Source organism: Zingiber officinale, chromosome 6B (assembly GCF_018446385.1).
Source record: "Zingiber officinale cultivar Zhangliang chromosome 6B, Zo_v1.1, whole genome shotgun sequence".
Lineage (NCBI taxonomy): Eukaryota > Viridiplantae > Streptophyta > Magnoliopsida > Zingiberales > Zingiberaceae > Zingiber > Zingiber officinale.
Genome location: NC_055996.1, coordinates 4,836,104 through 4,857,171, shown reverse-complemented (window position 1 = coordinate 4,857,171; position 21,068 = coordinate 4,836,104). Strand labels below are relative to the sequence as shown.

General features: G+C 41.8%; 1 long non-coding RNA gene across 1 annotated transcript; it reads left to right on the top strand.

Annotated features, from left to right (window-relative positions):
• Positions 1-1,592: 1,592 nt before the first annotated feature.
• On the top strand, positions 1,593-2,452 carry LOC121991764. The gene is made up of 2 exons (XR_006114714.1): positions 1,593-1,672; positions 1,776-2,452. It is a non-coding gene; the product is annotated as an uncharacterized LOC121991764 (long non-coding RNA).
• The last annotated feature ends 18,616 nt before the right edge of the window (positions 2,453-21,068 follow it).

Here is a 21,068-nt window from a genome sequence, read left to right as displayed (position 1 = left end):
TCAATATCATGTATTATCCGAGCATTAATACCTTTTACATAAAAATTTATATATATAATTAAAATATCTAAAAATAAAAACAAAAAAAATAATAAAAAAATTAGTTATATATATATATATAACTTTTAATAATATAATATTAACATTATTAAATCAAGGGTAATATGGTAAAATATCACATTAGGTTATGTACTAAAACCTCCAAACGAACGAGATTTTACTGAATTACCTAAATTGAACCAAACAACCAATGATTATGTTTCATTCCCTATAATCTTAGTTATGTGATTACTTGGTAATCACATACCTAAGATTATGTGTTATAACTTGAACCAAACGTACCTTAAATAGATGAGTCAATGCTGAAGTAGGGAAATGCATATATGAAAAAGAAAAAAAAAATCAAATGTACGATGAATTTGATGTAAAATTATATTTTACGTTTTATTATACTTTACAATAAGTGGAATCATTTTACAACTTAATATTAAAAAATATATAAAAATTCATTAAACTTAATTTTTTTTAATAAAAATAATATAAATTTATATATTTTTAATTCATATATAATTTTCCCTCTATATATTTTACAATAGTACTTTTTTAAAAATCTATATATTTTATTAATATTAAAATAAAATTATAAATCTGTGTCAATTAGGTCTCTAATTTTCTTAATTTATTGGCCATTTTTTTCGTCTAAAATTTTTTATTATATTTTAAATGATATTTTTTTTAAAAAAAATAGTACAATTTTATTATATTTCATAGTAATTTTATCTCTAATTTATATAAATTTAAAATAATTTTTTTACCTTAAAATTTCATTATATTTTAAACTGATTTTTTCAAAGAAAGTCATACTAATTCAAATTATATTTCAAATTCTGTCTTAAGTTTTTTAAAATATTATATTTTATTAAAATAATATAAATATAAAATCAATTTTATTTCGGTCGTAGAAATCAATTTTGAAATTATGTGTTCTTTATGAGTGTAAAAATGAATTTGATCCGACAATCCAATTCGAATCGATTCGAAAAAAATCAGATTCGGATTAGGTATTTTTGGATTTGGTCGAATTTGGATTAGAGGATTTTCGGGTTGAAAATTTTTGAGTTGTGTCAAATCGGGTTCAGATTTACCCAGATTGATTCAAATATAGGGTTTATTCGATTTTTTCGGTTAAATCGAATTTTATTTTAAAAATTAAAATATTTTAATTATATTAATATCAATGTTAGTATGGTAATAATGATGCATTGAGATAAAAATGAAGAATTATAAGAAAAATAGTAAAAAAATAAAGTCGTTTTGAATTGAATTTTCGGATTATCCGAGTCGGGTTTAGGTTGGTCGGATTCGGATTTGAATTTAAAAGTTTCAAGTTAAATTTAAGTTCAGATCCGATTCGGATTTGGTTAAAAAAATTCTACCCGATCCAATCTTATCCAATCTTATCCGATAATTGACATCCTCAATTTTCTTTTTGACGTCAGCCAACGAATTGGTGATGACTTCATTAATGAAGAGAACAACACGTAAGCACTTACGTAAGACTCCAATAATTGAGTCTCGGCCTCTCAGCTATAAAAGAAGGCAAATATCCAGAGAAAGGAGTAGCCCCAACAATCCCAAAAGGATCCACAGATCATCAAATCTCATCCTACAAGTAAGTCAGCTTTTAAGTATGTATTCAGAGAACAGTTAAGTACTTCTCTACTAGCTTGTTTTTCTTTAACTACTACTATATTATGTTGAAATATAATGAACAGAGCTTCGGGATAGATCACCGTGATATCAGAACAAGATCGTCGTGGACCAAATTAAATGCCATCAGAGCCGCTGATAAAGTGAATTCACTGGTTGCGAATTCAACACCTAAATCAAAGTATCTAACATGAGTAATACATTTGATTTAGAAGCTGAATATCAGGAAATTTTCAAAGACTATGCAGTTGATATTAGTCAAGGTCGAGTCATTTTATTCAATAAACTCTTTCATATCAAAACCATATGTGGCAATTTTAGAGAATGGAGACTCTTAACATATAATCAGTTAAGAATCTATAATCAAACCCCCTCCCCTCCCCCTCCCCCTCCCCCTCCCAACCCCTCCCCTCCGCTCCCGCTCCTGCTCCTGCTCCTGCTCCTGCTCCTGCTCCCGCTCACATAACTACAGGAAATATAAAGGGAATGCAAGTAATAAATTAAAGGAGGACGTTGAAGAAGTTGCATGGGATTTGAGAGACAGTAGAAAGACTAGTTTCAGTACGTAGAAGTTACGTTGCATGCAATTTGGATTTGTAAAAGTAAACATATTTTATATATGTTGTTTGTTGGTAGGGTTTGTATATTAGTTTATTATTTGTGTTTCTATCTTAAAGTCGTTGTAATTTCCTTGACTATTGGTTAATGTAATATTTGTACGTGGACTATTTTATTTTGCAAATGGGTCGAGTCAACTCTGTGAAAGAGATCATAAACAGTCAACATCATAATTTCATCCCTAGGTTTTGATTAATTAAATGTCAGATCATTCTAATTTCAACAACCTTACATCAATTTATAATATTTTAGATTTTTTTTGGGGTGAAATTAGGATTCTGCAAATGACAGAAATAGACCCATATACAAGTTTGTATCAACAAGATTTCTGGAAACAAATGGTCCAAGAGACAAATGACAGGAAGAAAGGTAGTTGTATTCTTCTTGTTGTTACATAATTTACTGAGGTTTTTTTCAAGCATAAAATATTAATGGAGGAATGTTCGAAGACTTATAAATTAACTAAATTCACTTTTATATTATAGATGATTTTATTCATCTCAAATATTACTCATAGTTTAATCCCAAATTATATAATGGGAGATAAATTATAGAATCAATTTATAATTGACCATCTAAGTGGATAAGGGATGGGAGGAGTTTTTTTCTCCGATGGTATGCGTCCGTCAGAAATTGAATCCTTATCTCATTATAGTAAGTTTGTCACCCTCTAGCCAATTAGATTTCCTGTGGGGACACAAGATTTCATGCTATAATAGTTAAGCATATTGTTGAAAAAAAATGCTAAAGGAATAAAGTATTGAGAATACAATCAAATCAAAATTTTATATTAGAAATATATAAAAAAAGATGATAAGTTTATAACATGAAAGATATTTTTATTGATATGATGTTTTTTGAGATAGAGTCAAAAAATAAATTCATAAAGACTTAGGCTTAAAGTAGATAATATTATACTATTGAGATATGTAAATTCTTTGTTTTAACAAGTGATATTAGAGTCATATTCTAAATCAAGCCATATGGGTGGAATAGTGGTTGATCCTGTCCGAAAGTTGAATCAATGGACGCTGGGCACGTGGTGCTCTCCAAACGGCTGACGTAGATCTCCTGACTGTCCGCACGGACCTCCGGTGAACCTGCACAGAAGTCGGGCCGGGAAGGGGTTCCCGGCGACGACCCTCCGACGCTCTAGTCAGGCAAGCGAACAATGAAGAAGTGGCTCCAAAAATCGTAGAACGCGTACCTCCGGCGAAGGGTGAGGGCCTTTATATAGGGCTGTGGAGAAGCGAGTGCACAATTTCCGAGGTGTACACGTGTCCTTTCCCATACCATAGTGTTGGCTTGTCAGAGGAGCTTACCTGACACCATACTACTACAGTTTGAGCACGTCTCTGATGGGACAGCGGATCCTTCTGTCGTAGGATTTTGAGTATGGCTTTAACCTAGAACATGCCCGCTGTCAGAAAAAGATGTCCCTTGTCCTTTTCCCCTTACTCCCTGTCGGGCGTCCGGCCGGCCAGCCTCCGCCTTACGTCCGGCCGGACATATATAGTGGTCTACTTGGGAGATTCTCGGTAATGTGCTTTGTGGAGACTGTTAGCAGTATGCTACCTTATGTCTTCGGCCGAGCTTGCCATCCGCTCGGCCTTACGATCCTGTTCAACGAGCGTCAGAACCCCGACTCCCGCCGGGGCGCTTTTTGCCATCAGTTGGACCCGGTCGACTGGCCAGACGGTTGGCCCACCACTCTCCGATCGGCATATCGATCCAACCTTTTCTAAGGCGTCCGGTCGGTCCATCCTTCGCCGATCAGTCACCGGGACCGTTGACTTCCACGTGGCGTCGACTCCCCAGGCAGGGGCGGATCCAGAATTTTAAATTTAGGGGGGCCGCATGCTAAGTGACAAAAATAATTATCGTCAGAAATTTGTACACCCTTGAACAACCTCCAAATTCTCAATTTATCATTGAAATCGAGGTCAAAATTTACCTAGAAATCACCGTCCTAGGTTACCGTGGTTGACAAGACAACAATAACGAACAAGTTCAAATGTAGCTCCGATACGAAACAAGGGCCAACGACCCTTCTCAAGTTGCGATATTATTTCAAGATTTTGGTATCATTCTAATTATATCTGTATACTATATATATATCCTAGTATATATATATATATATATATATATATAGGGAGGATTTATATGGAGACTTGGGGGGACCGTGGCCCCCTTGTAAATCTGCCACTGTCCCCAGGACGGTAGTCCCCTGTTCTTACCACCGGATCACTTGCCTCCCCTTCAAGTCTAGTCGAAGGAGGCGATTAGCTCGACTGACTGGACAATCGGTTGGGCCGAGCGGCTCCATGCATCCATTACCCGCTTGAGCGCAAAGGAGGTAGCCGAAACGCCAGCCAACGCCCAACATTTTTTAGCGTCTCTTCGAATTTTTCGCCAATCTCCCGCATTAAGGTCGAGCACGCGCGCATTAAATGCATCCCAGTGGCTGAATGCCATGTGGCGGTGCTGTCGTAATCGTACGGCGGCGGCGTGGTCGAGCGATGAGATCGAGGCGGTTCGAAATGAACGGCCAGATGCGTGCTTTGGCTTCCATGACCTGGATCCAACGGTGGAGGCCGCTCGACCTCCGCCCTATAAAATCTTCGTTCTCCTCTATTCACCGCATTTGCTTTCGCGACTTCTACCTCCATCTCTGGTGTTTCGGTGCTCCGGCGATTCTGCTCCTGCTCTCTGACGATCTCCAGCGCCTCTTCCTTGATCCTTTTCCTCGTAGTAAGGCTTTATTTCTTTCCTTCCTTGTTTCCGGTGTTTTCTTTACATTTCTTTCCCCAGTTCCAATCCGTGGGGTCTCTTTTCACTTGATGCCGTCTTTCTTCTGCCTTTCTTTGCCTTTTTGATTTCTTCCGATCGGACCATGGCTAGTTCTTCTCATCCTGAAGACCAGTCCCTCGGCCCTTGGTACACTACCATGCAGTCACGATTCGATCGGCGTGACTTTGATATCTGACCGATAATTTTGAAATCCCCGGTGATTTTGAACTTCTTTTAGCCGGTCCCTCCGCTCGGCCACACAAGCCGCCGCGCGGAGCTTTCTGTGTCTTCCGCGACCAGTTTACTGCCGGTCTGCGTTTCCCTGTACATCCCTTCATTATAGATGTTTGTAACTTTTTTGGTGTTCCGCTCGGCAGTCTAGTACCCAACACCTTTCGCCTTCTCTGTGGTGTTGTTGTTTTGTTCAAGATCCACAACATCCCCCTTCGACCGGATGTCTTTTATTATTTCTATTACCCCAAGCAGTCCGAGCCGGGCACCTTCATGTTCCAAGCTCGGCCCGGCTTAGTCTTCTTTAATAAACTGCATTCTTCCAATAAACATTGGAAGGAGTATTTTTTCTATATTCGTATGCCCGATCAGGCCAATTTCCGGACCAAGTGGCAGGTCGACCTACCCCCCACTCCTGAGCTGAAGAAGTTCAAGACCCGACCGGACTACCTCCATGCTGCAAATATGCTAGCCTGTCTGCGGCTTGACATCAATAAGCTTCTGCACGAAGGAGTGATGTACATCTTCGGCCTGAGTCCCATACGGACTCCTCTTCCGAGCAGCTTCGGTAAAAATTTTACTTGGGCATATGCTTTGATTGCTAACTGATTTCTCTTCTTTCCTTTGCAGCGGACATCGTCATGGAGTCGGTAATGACCGACATTTTGAAGAAAAAGGCGGCAGCGCTCGAAGTCGCGGCAGCAAAGGAGATTGAGGCGCTCGGCATCTAGCCGGTCGGCTCGCATGAAGGGGAGAGCGGTACTCATGAAGGGTCGGCCGCTCAAGCCTCTCATCAAAACGAGGCGAGAGGAGCCACCCCTAGTGGAGGACCAACTGTCCAGGAGGAAGGTTCCGCTCGGGAGGAGGAGCAGCCTCGACAAAAGAGGCGCCGAGCGGAGACTCCCCTTCGATTGGCTGGATCCGCAGTCCAACCGTCTGCCCGAGCTACTGCACGTGCTCGTGGCAAGGCTCCAAAGGTCGAAGCTATTTCTTCCGACCGGACGCCCTCTGAATGGGACGAGCCGGCAGCCCCTATTGAGGCTACTTCGGTCAGCACCCTTCCGCTCGCTCCTCAACCAGTCCAACGTTCAACCATCCGATCTCAGTTTTCGGCGCCGACCTCTGATCCTCTTCCGACCGCCGGTCGGACGACCCCCGGTCATGGCCGCACTGTACGGGTCACTCTTCATCTCTCGACTGAAGAGCTGCTGCCAGAGGCCGACCGCCCAACCGCCCCCGAGCACACCATCACCTTGAAGGGGCCCCTATCTGAGATGTGGGCCGATGCTCGGGCGCGCGTCGCGCTGATCCCCCTCCGAAATTTGGCCAATAGCCACATGCAGGAGGCCACGGGGGTAAGTTTGTTTTCTTCGAAGTTTGGTATGCATTATCTCCGCTCGGCCACTAACAACTTCTAATTTTCTCTTGCCAGAGATGGGTGGAGGAGATAGCTGTCTCCAACCGCCTGGCGATGGTGGACGAGGAATTAAGACAACTGAAGGCGGCTGGCGGTCCGTCCGGCTAGCTCTCAAGGCCCTTCATATTCCTAGCTGCACAAGGAGCTGAAGAAAGCTCAAGATTTGTTGGCGGCCGAGCAGAAGAAGACGACCGATCAGGCCCACGCCTTGGCCGAGTTCGAGCGGCAGGTCAAATCGCTCGACACAAAAATAACCCTGGCCACTACTCGCAAAAACACGGCTATCTCCGACCTGGAGAAAAAGAATGTGGAGGCTCGGGGTCTAGAGCAGAAAGTAAAGGAGCTGATGGACCAGCTTGATGGCGAGAAGGCAGGCCGCTCGGCTGATGCAGTCAAGCATACAGACGAGCTGAAAACTTTGCAGGAGTCCCTCGCTGCGTCTCAATTGGCCTTCAAAGAATACCAAGAGGCCGAGCCGAGCTGAGTCGCTACTCTGAGAAAAAATTACATCCGCTCGCCCGAATTTTCAGAGAAGGTTTGCGAGCGGATGTACACTGCCTTTGACCTCACCATGACGGCCACCACCACATATCTGAAGTCTAAGGGTCTTCTTCCGGACTCCACTACTATTCCGGCCGGCGATCAAGTGGCGCTCCTGAACAACATTCCCAAGGACCTTTACGATTATATTGAGTAGACGTTTTTATATGTAATTAGGCCGCTCGGCCAAAAAATGATCCTTTTTTGTACTTAGGCCGCTCGACTTAAAGTTTTATTTTTAATGCAATGCTTTCCTTTCGCGCACTTTCCCCTTTTGCTAGCCAATGTGTGTTGTCCGCTCATCTATTATCACACCTCTAGTATCCGAAAGGGATTTTTACGAAGTATTTGGCGTGACCCTTCCGCTCGGCTAAATATGTAATATTTCGCTTTGATAGCAAAGATCGCTCGCTAGATGCCGATGAAGTACCTTTGGGTACAGAGCCGAGCGGATCAGATACAGGAGCGGTCGAACGATATTGACGCTTTGATAGCAGAATTCCTTGGACACTTGTCGTCCTTATTGCCCTCTTCCGCTCGGAAGATTTATAGACGCCGGCTCGTCTCTCGATTTTTAACGTCGGAGTTCGACGGTCGTCCGCCCGGAAGATTTATAGACGCCGGCTCGTCTCTTGATTTTTAACGTCGGAGCTCGACGGTCTTCCGCTCGGAGGGTTTATAGACGACGGCTCGTCTCTCGATTTTTAACGTCGGAGCTCGACGGTCTTCCGCTCGGAGGGTTTATAGACGCCGGCTCGTCTCTCGATTTTTAACGTCGGAGCTCGACGGTCTTCCGCTCGGAGGGTTTATAGACGCCAGCTCGTCTATCGATTTTTAACGTCGGAGCTCGACGGTCTTCCGCTCGGAGGGTTTATAGACAGTCTCTCGATTTTAACGTCGGAGCTCGGCTCTTCGCTCGGAGGGTTTATGACGCGGCTCGTCTCGATTTTTAACGTCGGAGCTCGGCGGTCTTCCGCTCGGAGGGTTTATAGGCGGCTCGACTCTCGATTTTTAACGCCGGAGCTCGGCGGTCTTCCTTCGGAAGATTTATAGACGCGCTCGTCTCTCAATTTTAACGTCGAGCTCGGCGGTCTTTCGGCGAGGGTTTATAATCGCCACGACTCTCGATTTTTAACATCGAAGCTCGACGGTCTTCCTGCCGAAGGGATAGACGCCGGTTTGTCTCTCGATTTTTAAAGTCGGAGCTCGGCGGTCTTCCGCTCGGAGAGTTTATAAACGCCGACTCGTCTCTCGATTTTAACGTCGGAGCTCGGCGGTCTTCGGAGGGTTTATAGACGCCGTTCGTCTCTCGATTTTTAACGTCGGAGCTCGGCGGTCTTCGCTCGGAGGGTTTATAAACGCCGGCTCGTCTCTCGATTTTTAACGCCGGAGCTCGGCGGTCTTCCGCCGAGGGTTTATAGACGCCGGCTCGCTCTCGATTTTAACGTCGGAGCTCGGCGGTTTTCCGCCGGAGGGCTTATAGACGGCGGCTTGTCTCTCGATTTTAACGTCGGAGCTCGGCGGTCTTTCGCTCGGAAGGTTTATAGACGCCGGCTGTCTCTCGATTTTTAACGTTGGAGCTCGGCGGTCTTCCACTCGGAGGGTTTATAGACACCGCCTGCTCTCGATTTTAACGTCGAGCTCGGCGGCCTCCGATCGGAGGGTTTATAGACGCCTCTGCTCTCGATTTTTAACGTCGGAGCTCGGCGGTCTTTCGCTTGGAGGGTTTATGACGCCGGCTCGCTCTCGATTTTAACGTTGGAGCTCGGCGGTCTTCCGCTCGGAGGGTTTATAGAGCCGCTCGTCTCGATTTTTAACGTCGGAGCTCGGCGGTCTTCCTTCGGAGGGTTTATAGACGGCTCTTCTCTCGACTTTTAACGTCGGGCTCGGCGGTTTTCCGCCACGAGGGTTTATAGACGCCCAGACGCCTCTCGATTTTAACGCCGGAGCTCGGACGGTCTTCCCCGGAGGGTTTATGACGCCGGTTCGTCTCGATTTTAACGCCGGAGTCGGCGGTCTTCCGCCTCGAAGATTTATAGCCTGCCTCGATTTTTAACGTCGAAGCTCGACGGTCTTCCGCTCAGAAGATTTATAGACGCCGGCTCGTCTCTCGATTTATAACGTCGGAGCTCGACGGTCTTTCGGCCGGAGGGTTTATAGTCGCCGGCGCGACTCTCGATTTTTAACGTCGGAGCTCGACGGTCTTCCGCTCGGAAGGTTTATAGACGTCGGCTCGTCTCTCGATTTTTAACGTCGGAGCTCGACGGTCTTTCGGCCGGAGGGTTTATAGACGCCGGTTTGTCTCTCGATTTTTAATGTCGGAGGTCGACGACCATTAAGGCTAATTTTGACACTGCCGTTCGGCAAAGCTATTTGCCATCCTTTAATTATTTCTGCTTCCTGCATTACAAGGACATAGGCGACCAAATCATATATAAAATTACATCAGCGCACCTCTCACCCAGCTCGGTACGACTGGAGATGATTCGCGCTCCATGGTCGATCTAGCCGCCGACCGTCTTCATCCTCCAAATGTTAAGGCTAATTTTAACACTGATGACATACGCCCTACCGAGCGGCGAGGGGTCTTTGTCTTCGATGACTTGGCTCGGATAATTTTTACGCCCGGCCGATCGGCCCGGGGTCTTCGACTTTGAGTCGATGCCTCGGATCTTATACATCATGGAGATAGGCCGCTCGGCAGATAATGCCAATTGCGTTTTAACATTTTACTTCCTGCATTTCAAATATACAGCCAAACGGAAAATATACAGCACACATTATATTGGTGCACCTTTCACCCTGCCCCGGAAAGGCTGGAGATAATTTGCGCTTCATGGTTGATCCAAGTCCCAATCCATATTCATCCGCTCGGAGGGGCTCCCCCTTGAATGCTGGTTGGATCATTGTTTCGGGGGAGGCGTCCGCTCGGGGATCTTTGCCTCCGCTCGGCCACCTAATGCTGACGTTGTTTGTTGCTTCAGCCGCTCGGCTTGCGCATTCTCTCTCTGTTGCTCCACGAGCTTAGCTGCTCTTGCCTTGATTAGAGCGTCGAGCTCCTTCGTGGAGAGCATCACCGTGGGTGGTCGTCCAGCCTCGTCCATTGCTTCCGATCTGATGCAGGAGCGTTCCCACAGACGGCGGCAAATTGATCCTGTCCGAAAGTTGAATCAATGGATGCTGGGCACGTGGTGCTCTCCAAACGGCTGACGTAGATCTCCTGACTGTCCGCACGGACCTCCGGTGAACCTGCACAGAAGTCGGGCCGGGAAGGGGTTCCCGGCGATGACCCTCCAACGCTCAAGTCAGGCAAGCGAACAATGAAGAAGTGGCTCCAAAAATCGTAGAACGCGTACCTCTGGCGAAGGATGAGGGTCTTTATATAGGGCTGTGGAGAAGCGAGTGCACACATTCCGAGGTGTACACGTGTTCTTTCCCATACCATAGTGTGGGCTTGTCAGAGGAGCTTACCTGACACCATACTGCTACAGTTTGAGCACGTCTCTGATGGGACAGCGGATCCTTCTGTCGTAGGATTTTGAGTATGGCTTGAACGTAGAACATGCCCGCTGTCAGAAAAAGATGTCCCTTGTCCTTTTCCCCTTACTCCCTGTCGGGCGTCCGGCCGGCCAGCCTCCGCCTTACGTCCGGCCGGACACATATAGTGGTCTACTTGGGAGATTCTCGGTAATGTACTTTGTGGAGACTGCTAGCAGTATGCTACCTTATGTCTTCGGCCGAGCTTGCCATCCGCTCGGCCTTACGATCCTGTTCAACGAGCGTCGGAACCCCGACTCCCACCGGGGCACTTTTTGCCATCAGTTGGACCCGGTCGGCTGGCCAGACGGTTGGCCCACCACTCTCCGATCGGCATATCGATCCAACCTTTTCTAAGGCGTCCGGTCGGTCCATCCTTCGCCGATCGATCACCAGGACCGTTGACTTCCACGTGGCGTCGACTCCCCGGGACGGGGGTCCCCTGTTCTTACCACCGGATCAGTGGCCTTGAACGAAGGAGGTGGGGCTCCAAGAGAAGTGAACTCTAAGAGAAATGTCCAAACAAGTCAATGGTGATCAGATGCTTGACGAAAATCTCGGAGGAGTGAATTATAAATGATGAAAAGTCCAATTATGTCAAAAGGTAGAAAGATGCTTGATGAAAATCCTAGGTAATTAACCCTATGTGGTGAAAAAGTCGAGGCAGGATCTCCTGGATAACTTTTTGGGGTCCAGGGGATGGACCACTCATATTCGCGGCCGAATTGTGGCCGTGATTCGGCCACAATTGGTTGCGATCCATTCCTGGGTTCACTATCCCCACCAGATTATAGTTTGGTTCGGAGCGAGCGGTTGGAGGCCGCTCGGAGGCCACTAGTGGTGGACAAGTGGTCAGATTGCTGGGCACCGAGCGAGGCTGACAACCGGGCGTCCTCCTGCCGCTAGCTCTGAACCATACTATAACCTGGTGGGGACGGTGAACCTAGGAAGGGATTGCAACCAATTGGGGCCGGATCGTGGGCGTGAATATGAGTGATCCATCCCCTGGACCACTAAAGAGTAGTCCAGGATATCTGCTCTCAAAAAAGTCTTAGAGGAGAGGAGTGACCTCGATTGACCAAATACTTGTGTTGCTACAGCGAGGCCGACAAGAGGGGAGGGGTGAATTGCTTGAAAAATAAAAAAAATACTCTCCTCAAGTTTTCAACTCTAAAATAACAAAAATAATAAAAAAAAATAGAAATACAAAGTAAGAGAAAAGACTCATCAATTTGACTTGGTTACAACCTAGATGGTTGTTAATCTAAGGCGGTAGAACAGCAAGCACACTAAGAATCTCCTTCTATGAAGGCGGAGAAGCCTTTTACACAGTTAAAGAGCTCAAGAGTTGCTAGGAAATTAGTACAAGAGTTGATTGAGTAATTCCTAGCTCCATGGGCCTTTATATAGCTCCTAGAAATCCTATCTCGAGGCTTGATCATTGAATTTCTGAGTGAAACAAGCTTAGTTTTAGAATATCCAGTACCTGCATGAGATATAACAGTTATAAGGAATTAGCCTTGATCATTATTCATTATATAATATGGGTAATTTGATATTTATAGGACTGTGTAGAATTCCTGAAGGTTTGCCTAATAGCCCTCTAAAGTTTACATAATTTTTCTGTATAATACTACTTAAATACTAAAATACATACCATATTACCATTCTTAATACTAGACAAAAAAACAAAATAGAAATAAGATATGGAAAACCTAGAATTCTATCATAGTACTCTTATCAAAATTGTTAGACAAAGAGTGAGAAACATTAGAGGATTAGGTCATACACAAACCCAAAAGATGAATGGTGGATTCGTGTCATTGCTGGAAAACACAGCAGATCTTGTGCGAGCGGCAGCTTGCGATGTGAGAAAGAAATGTGCCGTCGTGCGAAGAAAAGAGGAGCTATCGCGTATGGGAAAAGAGGAGATCGAAGGGGGAAAAGAGGATGATTGAAGGGGGAAAATAGGAAATCTTGTGTATAGCCGGTGTACCTCGTCGTGCCAACATAGGCAGATCATGGATGTAAGGGGTGGCAAGTAGGTTAACGAATCAGGCCTGGACATAATAATTTTTGTTTACTATACTACTTAGTAGAGAATGGGCCAAATCAGGTCTGGGCTACAACCCAAGCTTGTCACCTGTTGCATTCGCCCCTGGCGGCATTGAATAGATCGGAGAGGAAGACAGAGCAGGCTTTGATAGCACACTTAGAGTAAACAGAGATGAGTCAATGCTAAGTAGGGAAATGCATGCATGAACAAGAAAAAAAAATCAAATGTATTATGAATTTGATGTTAAATTATATTTTACGTTTTATTATACTTTACAATAAGTGGAATCATTTTACAAATTAATATTAAAAAATATATAAAAATTCATTAAACTCAAATTTTTTGATAAAAATAACATAAATTTATATATTTTTAATTCATATATAATTTTCCCTCTATATATTTTATAATAGTGCTTTTTAAAAATTTATATATTTTATTAATTTAAAAATAAAATTATAAATTTGTATCAATTAGGTCTCTAATTTTATTAATTTATTGACCGATTTTTTGTCTAAAAAATTTTACTATATTTTAAATGATATTTTTAACAAGAAAAATGGTACAATTTTATTATATTTCATAGTAATTTTATCTCTAATTTATATTAATTTGAAATATTTTTTTACCTTAAAATTTCATTATATTTTAAACAGATTTTTTCAAGGAAAGTCATACTATCTCAAATTATAGCCTTGGTTATCTATCCAAGGTTATCAATAAAACTTTTGTTTGGTTTAGGTAATCAACGATTCCCAAGTCATAATGCATGTCTGACACGTCAGCAATTTGGGCATCCAAACCGGAATCGGAAAATCTCAGAAAAGCGAGATTTTTCTTGATTCTGGGGTTAACGATTTTTGTAGACAAAATTAGCCTCGAATTTTTACCCATTGTGACAAAAATACCCCTACAAGTTTACCAAATATCAATCTGCCACCGACGCTAGAAAACCCAAGCGAAAACCACCCACCCCGTGTTCACGTGTTTCTGACTCACAGAAACCCTAGCGCGGAGATCCTCCTTGCAGTGATCCTCAATGCGGCGAATCTCCTTGCGGCGATCTTGCGGTGATCTAGCAGCGTTCATCCCTGTCGCGAAGTCGCGAACTCTTTCCCCCCTTCGCGAAGAGCTAGCGGCTTCCCCCTCGGAAGGCGTCCCAGTCGCGAACATTCCCCACTCCTCTTCTTGAAAAAGGTATGATCTTCAACCTGCGTTTGCATGGAGAGACATCTTAAAGTAGGTTTGCTAGCTTCATGGTACTTCATCCAAGGAAAAATGGAAAACTCAGATCATTGTGCATCCTTAGTTGATCAACAAAAGGTGAACAAAGATCATTCACAATTAAAATATAATTGTAAAATTAGCTACATGAAATTAACATGATTTCACTAAACCAATTTTTCTAGATTGACATATGAAGCATATTTTAATTTGACATATTGTCTTCGTTAATGCAAGGTTTCTTTTGTACAGATTTGACGGGTTGGGTAATGTATAATGTTAAATGATAAATTGTTATGAGTTGTCAAAAGTTGCCATTATTATTGAGATTAAATGGTCAAAACATTTGTATTTGTTGTAGTTGGATTGTTCGATGAACAAAGTCAAAATGGTATGAAAATAAATAAAAAGAGCAAATACTGATCATTTTACATTAAATTTCAAATGTCGCTCGTTCATGATAAGTTTGCATTATGTTTTATTATATTTAAAACTATTATTCATCATCTTATCTGTCCGTTTCAACAATTTTGTCTGATATTAGTTTTGAAAGCCAAAAACTAATAGAGAGTTTTATGTTTTGTATTATTAGTTTTGTTGGAATTTTAACTCTCTTGTTCTACCTTATATTTTTGATTTTTCTATCATGCTAGTTTAATGTTTGGTTTAACTTGCAAAAATGATTAATGTCCTATTGTAAGTCCAACTTGGAAATATAATTCTTGTTCGAAACAAAATTTGTAGGTTTCTATTCAGTATTATTAGTTTTCCAGTTTTATTAGAAGTTAGGATTTTCCACCTTGCTAATATACTGTTTGGTTCATTGTCCTATTTACATGATAGGCTGATATGGTTCGATTAGAAGAAATTATGTGCTAAAGCAGCTTAATGAGATCCATCCAAAATAAATTAAATATTTGAATTAGGTTCTTGATACTTATGTTTTGATATACTTTGGATTGAACTTGGACGTATCTTTTTGTTTGGATTCAACTTGGATGAATCTTTTTTTTTTATTGAACTTGGATGTTATTGGATTGAACTTTAATAGTGCTTAACATTTCTTCAGTTTGGGCAGCCATTCTGGTCCCTTGCCATTCTTATTGGAGCTTGGATGAATTTCCAAGCTAGATCTTTAATATCTTTAAGAAATTGATAGTGCTTGAGAGATACTTCTACTATGATTTTGTTTGGGATGAATATTTATAGGATACAGTTTTAATATTGATCTTTAATATCTTGGTGTTGAGAAATAATTAGGATTATTTTTTCTTTTTGAAGCTGTTCATAAGCAAACATTGAGGGAATTAAATTTCTAATCTCTTTTCAACTATATTTGTCCAATTCATATTGTTTTATTATTATAAGATAGTTGATACTTTAATGATTCATGATTTTTGGATTAATATTTTGGTAAAACTTTCTGCAGGTAGAATCATGAAATTGGGTGAGTTAAATGATTTGTCAAATTAATGGCATCCCTGAAATCAATTTAAGGCGTGTTACAAATTATTGTTTATTGTTTTTACTCACGTCCATGCCTAACCATACTGCCCCGTTTTCGTCATTTTTTTCCTATCTGCCATTCCATATGTTTTCTTCCGTAATGTGGAACCACTGAGTTCTGAAAAAGTTAAGAATTGAACATGCGCTTCAAACTTATGATTAAGTATCTTACTGTTAGTCTATGATTTCCTAATTTTTGTGTTATCATTGTCCACTAATTCGAACATTTTAGATTCTATAGTGGTCTATGGTGCTTTCTCTAGAGTTTCTTCTTGTTATTACATAATTTGTTATTACATAATTTACTGAGGTTTTTTTTAAGCATAAAATTTTAATGGAGGAATGTTGGAAGACTTATAAATTAACTACTTTCACTTTTATATTATAGATGATTATATTCATCTCAAATATTACTCATAGTTTAATCCCAGATTACATAACGGGAGATAAATTATAGAATCAATTTATAATTGACCATCTAAGTGGAATGGAGATGGGAGGAGTTTTTTTCTCCGGTGATATGCGTCCGTCAGAAATTGATCCCTAATCTCATTATAGTAAGTCTGTCACCCTCTAGCCAATTAGATATTCCCATAGGGACACAAGGTTTCGTGCTATAATAGTTAAGCATATTGTTGAAAAAACTGCTAAAGGAATAAAGTATTGGGAATACAATCAAATCAAAATTTTATATTAGAAATATATAAAAAACATGATAAGTTTATAACATGAAAGATATTTTTATTGATATGATGTTTTTTTGACATAGAGTCAAAAAATAAATCCATAAAGACTTAGGCTTAAAGTAGATAATACTATACTATTGAGATATGTAAATTCTTTGTTTTAACAAGTGGTATTAGAGTCATATTCCAAATCAAGCCATATGGGTGGAATAGTGGCCTTGAACAAAGGAGGTGGGGCTGCAAGAGAAGTGAACTCTAAGAGAAATGTCCAAACAAGTCAATGGTGATCAGATGCTTGACGAAAATCTCGGAGGAGTGAATTATAATTGATGAAAAGTCCAATTAAGTCAAAAGGTAGTAAGATACTTGATGAAAATCCTAGGTAATTAACCCTATGTGGTGAAAAAGTCGAGGCAGGATCTCCTGGATAACTTTTTGTGGTCCAGGGGATGGACCACTCATATTTGCGGCCGAATTGTGGCCGCGATTCGACCGCAATTGGTTGCAATCCATTCCTGGGTTCACTGTCCCCACCAGATTATAGTTTGGTTCGGAGCGAGCGGCTTAAGGCCGCTCGGAGGCCACTGGTGGTGGACAAGTGGTCAGATTGCTGTGCACCGAGCGAGGCTGACCACCGGGCGTCCTCCGGCCGCTAGCTCCGAACCATACTATAACCTGTTGGGGACGGTGAACCTAGGAAGGGATCGCAACCAATTGCGGCCGGATCGTGGCCGTGAATATGAGTGGTCCATCCCCTGGACCACTAAAAAGTAGTCCAGGATATCTGCTCTCAAAAAAGTCTTAGAGGAGAGGAGTGACCTCGATTGACCAAATACTTGTGTTGCTACAGCGAGGTCGACAATAGGGGAGGGATGAATTACTTGAAAAATAAAAAATACTCTCCTCAAGTTTTTAACTCTAAAATAATAAAAATAATAAAATAAAACAGAAATACAAAGTAAGAGAAAAGACTCATCAATTTGACTTGGTTACAACCTAGATGGTTGTTAATCCAATGCGGTAGAACAGCAAGCACACTAAGAATCTCCTTCTATGAAGGCGGAGAAACCTTTTACACACTTAAAGAGCTCAAGAGTTGCTAGGAAATTAGTACAAGAGTTGATTGAGTAATTCCTAGCTCCATGGGCCTTTATATAGCTCCTGGAAATCCTATCTTGAGGCTTGAGGGTGCCTCCAAAGGGGTTGAGGGCGCCTCCAAGGGGATAAGCGGATAAAACTTTATCCGCTTGCCAACGACCAAATTGACCCAGTTGAGGGCTTCCTCAAGCGCATTGAGGGCACCCTCAATGCTATTGAGGGCACCCTCAATGCTGTTGAGGGCGCCCTCAATGCTGTTGAGGGCTGAGGCACCTCCAAAGACTGTTGAGGATGCCTCTAGCTGCTTTTCGAGCATTTCTTCATCTTCTCTTTAGCTTTCGAAGTTTTAATTGCATGGGTGATTGCGGCGAACCGAAATAGGGTCACCCGAACCCAATTTTCGGCCTTCTCTTCAAGCAAGCTTCCATCCCAGGTTCTCATCCCTCGAACGTCGTGCACGTTCTTCTCTTCCACCGGTGTACTCTTTTGCAGCTCTTTCGTCCTTCGGACGCACCGAGCCCGTCGGCTTCCTTCCCGTGTCGTCCTTCTTGCTATTTGCGTCTAACACTTGACTTCCTGCTCTCCTAAGCTTCTGCACACTTAGACACAGCGATCAATAACAAACATGACCTAACCTAACTTGGTTGATCACATCAAAACAACCACGGGGGAACAACAATCTCCCCCTTTTTGATGTGCATCAACCCAAGTTCAAGTTAGGGAAAAAAACAGACAAGTAGTAATTTAAAGAAAATTACTAATCTAACACTTTAAGCATAAAGATTACAATAAAGAATTTGCAACACTAAGTAAATTTTTTTTTAATATTAACTCTTTTAAAACTCCCCCTAAACTTGTTCCCTATCTCTCCCCCTTTGATCACAGCAAAAAACACGGTAGAAATTTTTCAAAATAAATTCTAAGTTAAGAACAACTCTAACCTTTATGAAATTTAAACAAAATATTTTTGAGAAATTGATGAAACCTTCATGAAACCTTTTACACACTTAAAGAGCTCAAGAGTTGCTAGGAAATTAGTTCAAGAGTTGATTGATTAATTCCTAGCTCCAGGGGGTGTTTATATAGCTCTTGGAAATCTTATCTCGAGTCTTGAGGGTGCCTCCAAAGGGGTTGAGGGCGCTTCCAGGGAGTTAAGCTGATAAGACTTTATTCGATTGCCAACAGCTAAATTGGCTCAGTTGAGGGCGCCCTCAACAACATTGAGGGCGCCCTCAAGCTGATGACGGCAGAGGCGCCTCCAACGACTGTTGAGGGTGCCTCCAGCTGCTTTTCCAACACTTAAAGAGCTCAAGAGTTGCTAGGAAATTAGTTCAAGAGTTGATTGATTAATTCCAAGCTCCAGGGGTCTTTATATAGCTCTTGAAAATCTTATCTCGAGCCTTGAGGGTGCCTCCAAAGTGGTTGAGGGTGCCTCTAAGGCGATAAGCGGATAAGAGTTTATCCGCTTGCCAACGGCCAAATTGACCCAGTTGAGGGCGCCCTCAACAACATTGAGGGCGCCCTCAACAACATTGAGGGCAGAGGCGCCTCCAACGACTGTTGAGGGTGCCTCCAACTGCTTTTCCAACATTTCTTCATCTTCTCTTTAGCTTCCAAAGTTCCGATTGCTTGGGTGATTGTGGCCAACCAAAATAGGGCTCACCCAAACCCAATTTCTGACCTTCTTCTCGAGCAAGCTTCCGTCACAAAGGGGAAGGGATGCCCCTTCATCTCTTTGACGTTTGCAGCAATGAGGGAGACGAAAGGGAAGTGGTGCCCCTTCATCTCCTCAACGTCCAATATCTTCCACTCGTCCAAGTCAATCCATAAAGGTTATATGGTCACAAAGACCGTGTAAGCCACATAGACTATAAGATGAACATATCACAAGGAAAAAGCAAAATATTAATTAGTCACAAAGACCAAATAAGTCATATAGACTTTATGATGATCAGGTCACAAAGACCAGATCATCAATTACTTAGTCACAAAGACCAAATAAGAACATCTATTCCATATATTAGGAAAAATGGTTCATGCGATAGCAAGCACACTGAGCATTCGTTTGCTCTATAGAACTAATCAAAGACATCAAAACTTGCCTTTACCCTAGATTAAATTATTTACATCAATATGAACATCTCTAATTCTTCATAATGACTATTATGTCAAGAGTATGTTCAACATCTCTAATCAATACAATTATTCACAATCACATTTTATTTACTGAACTAAAAATGTAACCGATACTAGTGAATAAATGCCACATATGTAAATTAATCTTAATCTTCCTTTTTAGCTAGAATTTATTCATTATAATCAGTCACTTTCCTAGTTATGCTCCATAGACCGAATCACCCATAGCCAATAGGAAACATACTAAAGTAGCAAAAGAACAGAACTTCAAGTAGACAGTTAAATAGTCACTTAGGATAAGATTAAGATTAACTTAATCTCAAGGGTCTCACATAGTAGAGAAGCAGGGATCCATTCTCTTACTACCCTTCTTGTCTCTATAGCATATGTGGTATGAATCACATGTTACGATGTTATTCTCTTTACTAAAATGAGCGCATGTTTTTTTTAAACTTTAACATTATACAGATTTCGATCTAGACATACCTAATGTCTAATCCAGAATTCAACATATAAATTCCGTTCTAGCCTTAAGCAAATGGTGAGTTCATTTACTTTGATCATTACATAAATGATCTCATCTTGACACAATTATGAAGGCGACCTTAGCAATTTTTCACTCTGGCTTCTCGCCCCATGGAAACACTACACGCTTCCTTCTTGTCTGTCGATGTACTTTTCTGCAGCACCTCGTCGCTCAAACGCACCGAGCCCTTCGGCTCTCTCTCATGCCGTCCTTCTTGCTAGCTGGGTCTTTTGATCGATTTCCAGTACTTATAAGTTCTTGCACACTTAGATATATGGTTAAACACAACAGGACCTAGCCTAACTTATTTAATCACATCAAAATTACCTTGGGGTACCAACATATATTATTTCTTACAATACTACTCAATACATCCCCAACTTCTTTATTAAGACGTCCAAAAGCATCCAACATTTCAAGAAAATTCCCTCGATTCAATTACTTAGATGATTCGTTATGCCCCCTGAAAGAACAACCTATAAGTGCAAGCAACCGAACACTTGTAATTGTGGTTTTAAGATGCAGATGATTTTTTTGAACTTCCTCACTTGATACAACAAGCTTTACTTTGTCAATATGCTGAGATGGTTTCATTAAACCTTCGACCTTTATCTAAGATGTATTATGATGTGATGAAGATGAGGTACCAATATGAGTAAGAAATGCACATTTATCTTCATTACATACCCTCTTCCAACTGTTAAATCCATCGATGGCCAATGATGAAAGATTTGGTTGAGTAGGATCGGTAAGAAAAAAAAAGCAATAAAAGCATTATGCCTTATCAGTTGAAGAAGAGCATTCCAACCATCAAAACTTATTATACCAATGTTCTTGGAATATACGTGTCTGCTTACCAAATTGTGTTCGTTGATATGTCAAAAGTTTCGGTTGATATGGTCCAACATTTAGGTAAGCTCGTCGAACTTGATCTCGTTCATTTATTGGATATTCACATATTGGTTTCCTCTTTCCCATATCACGTTCAATAGA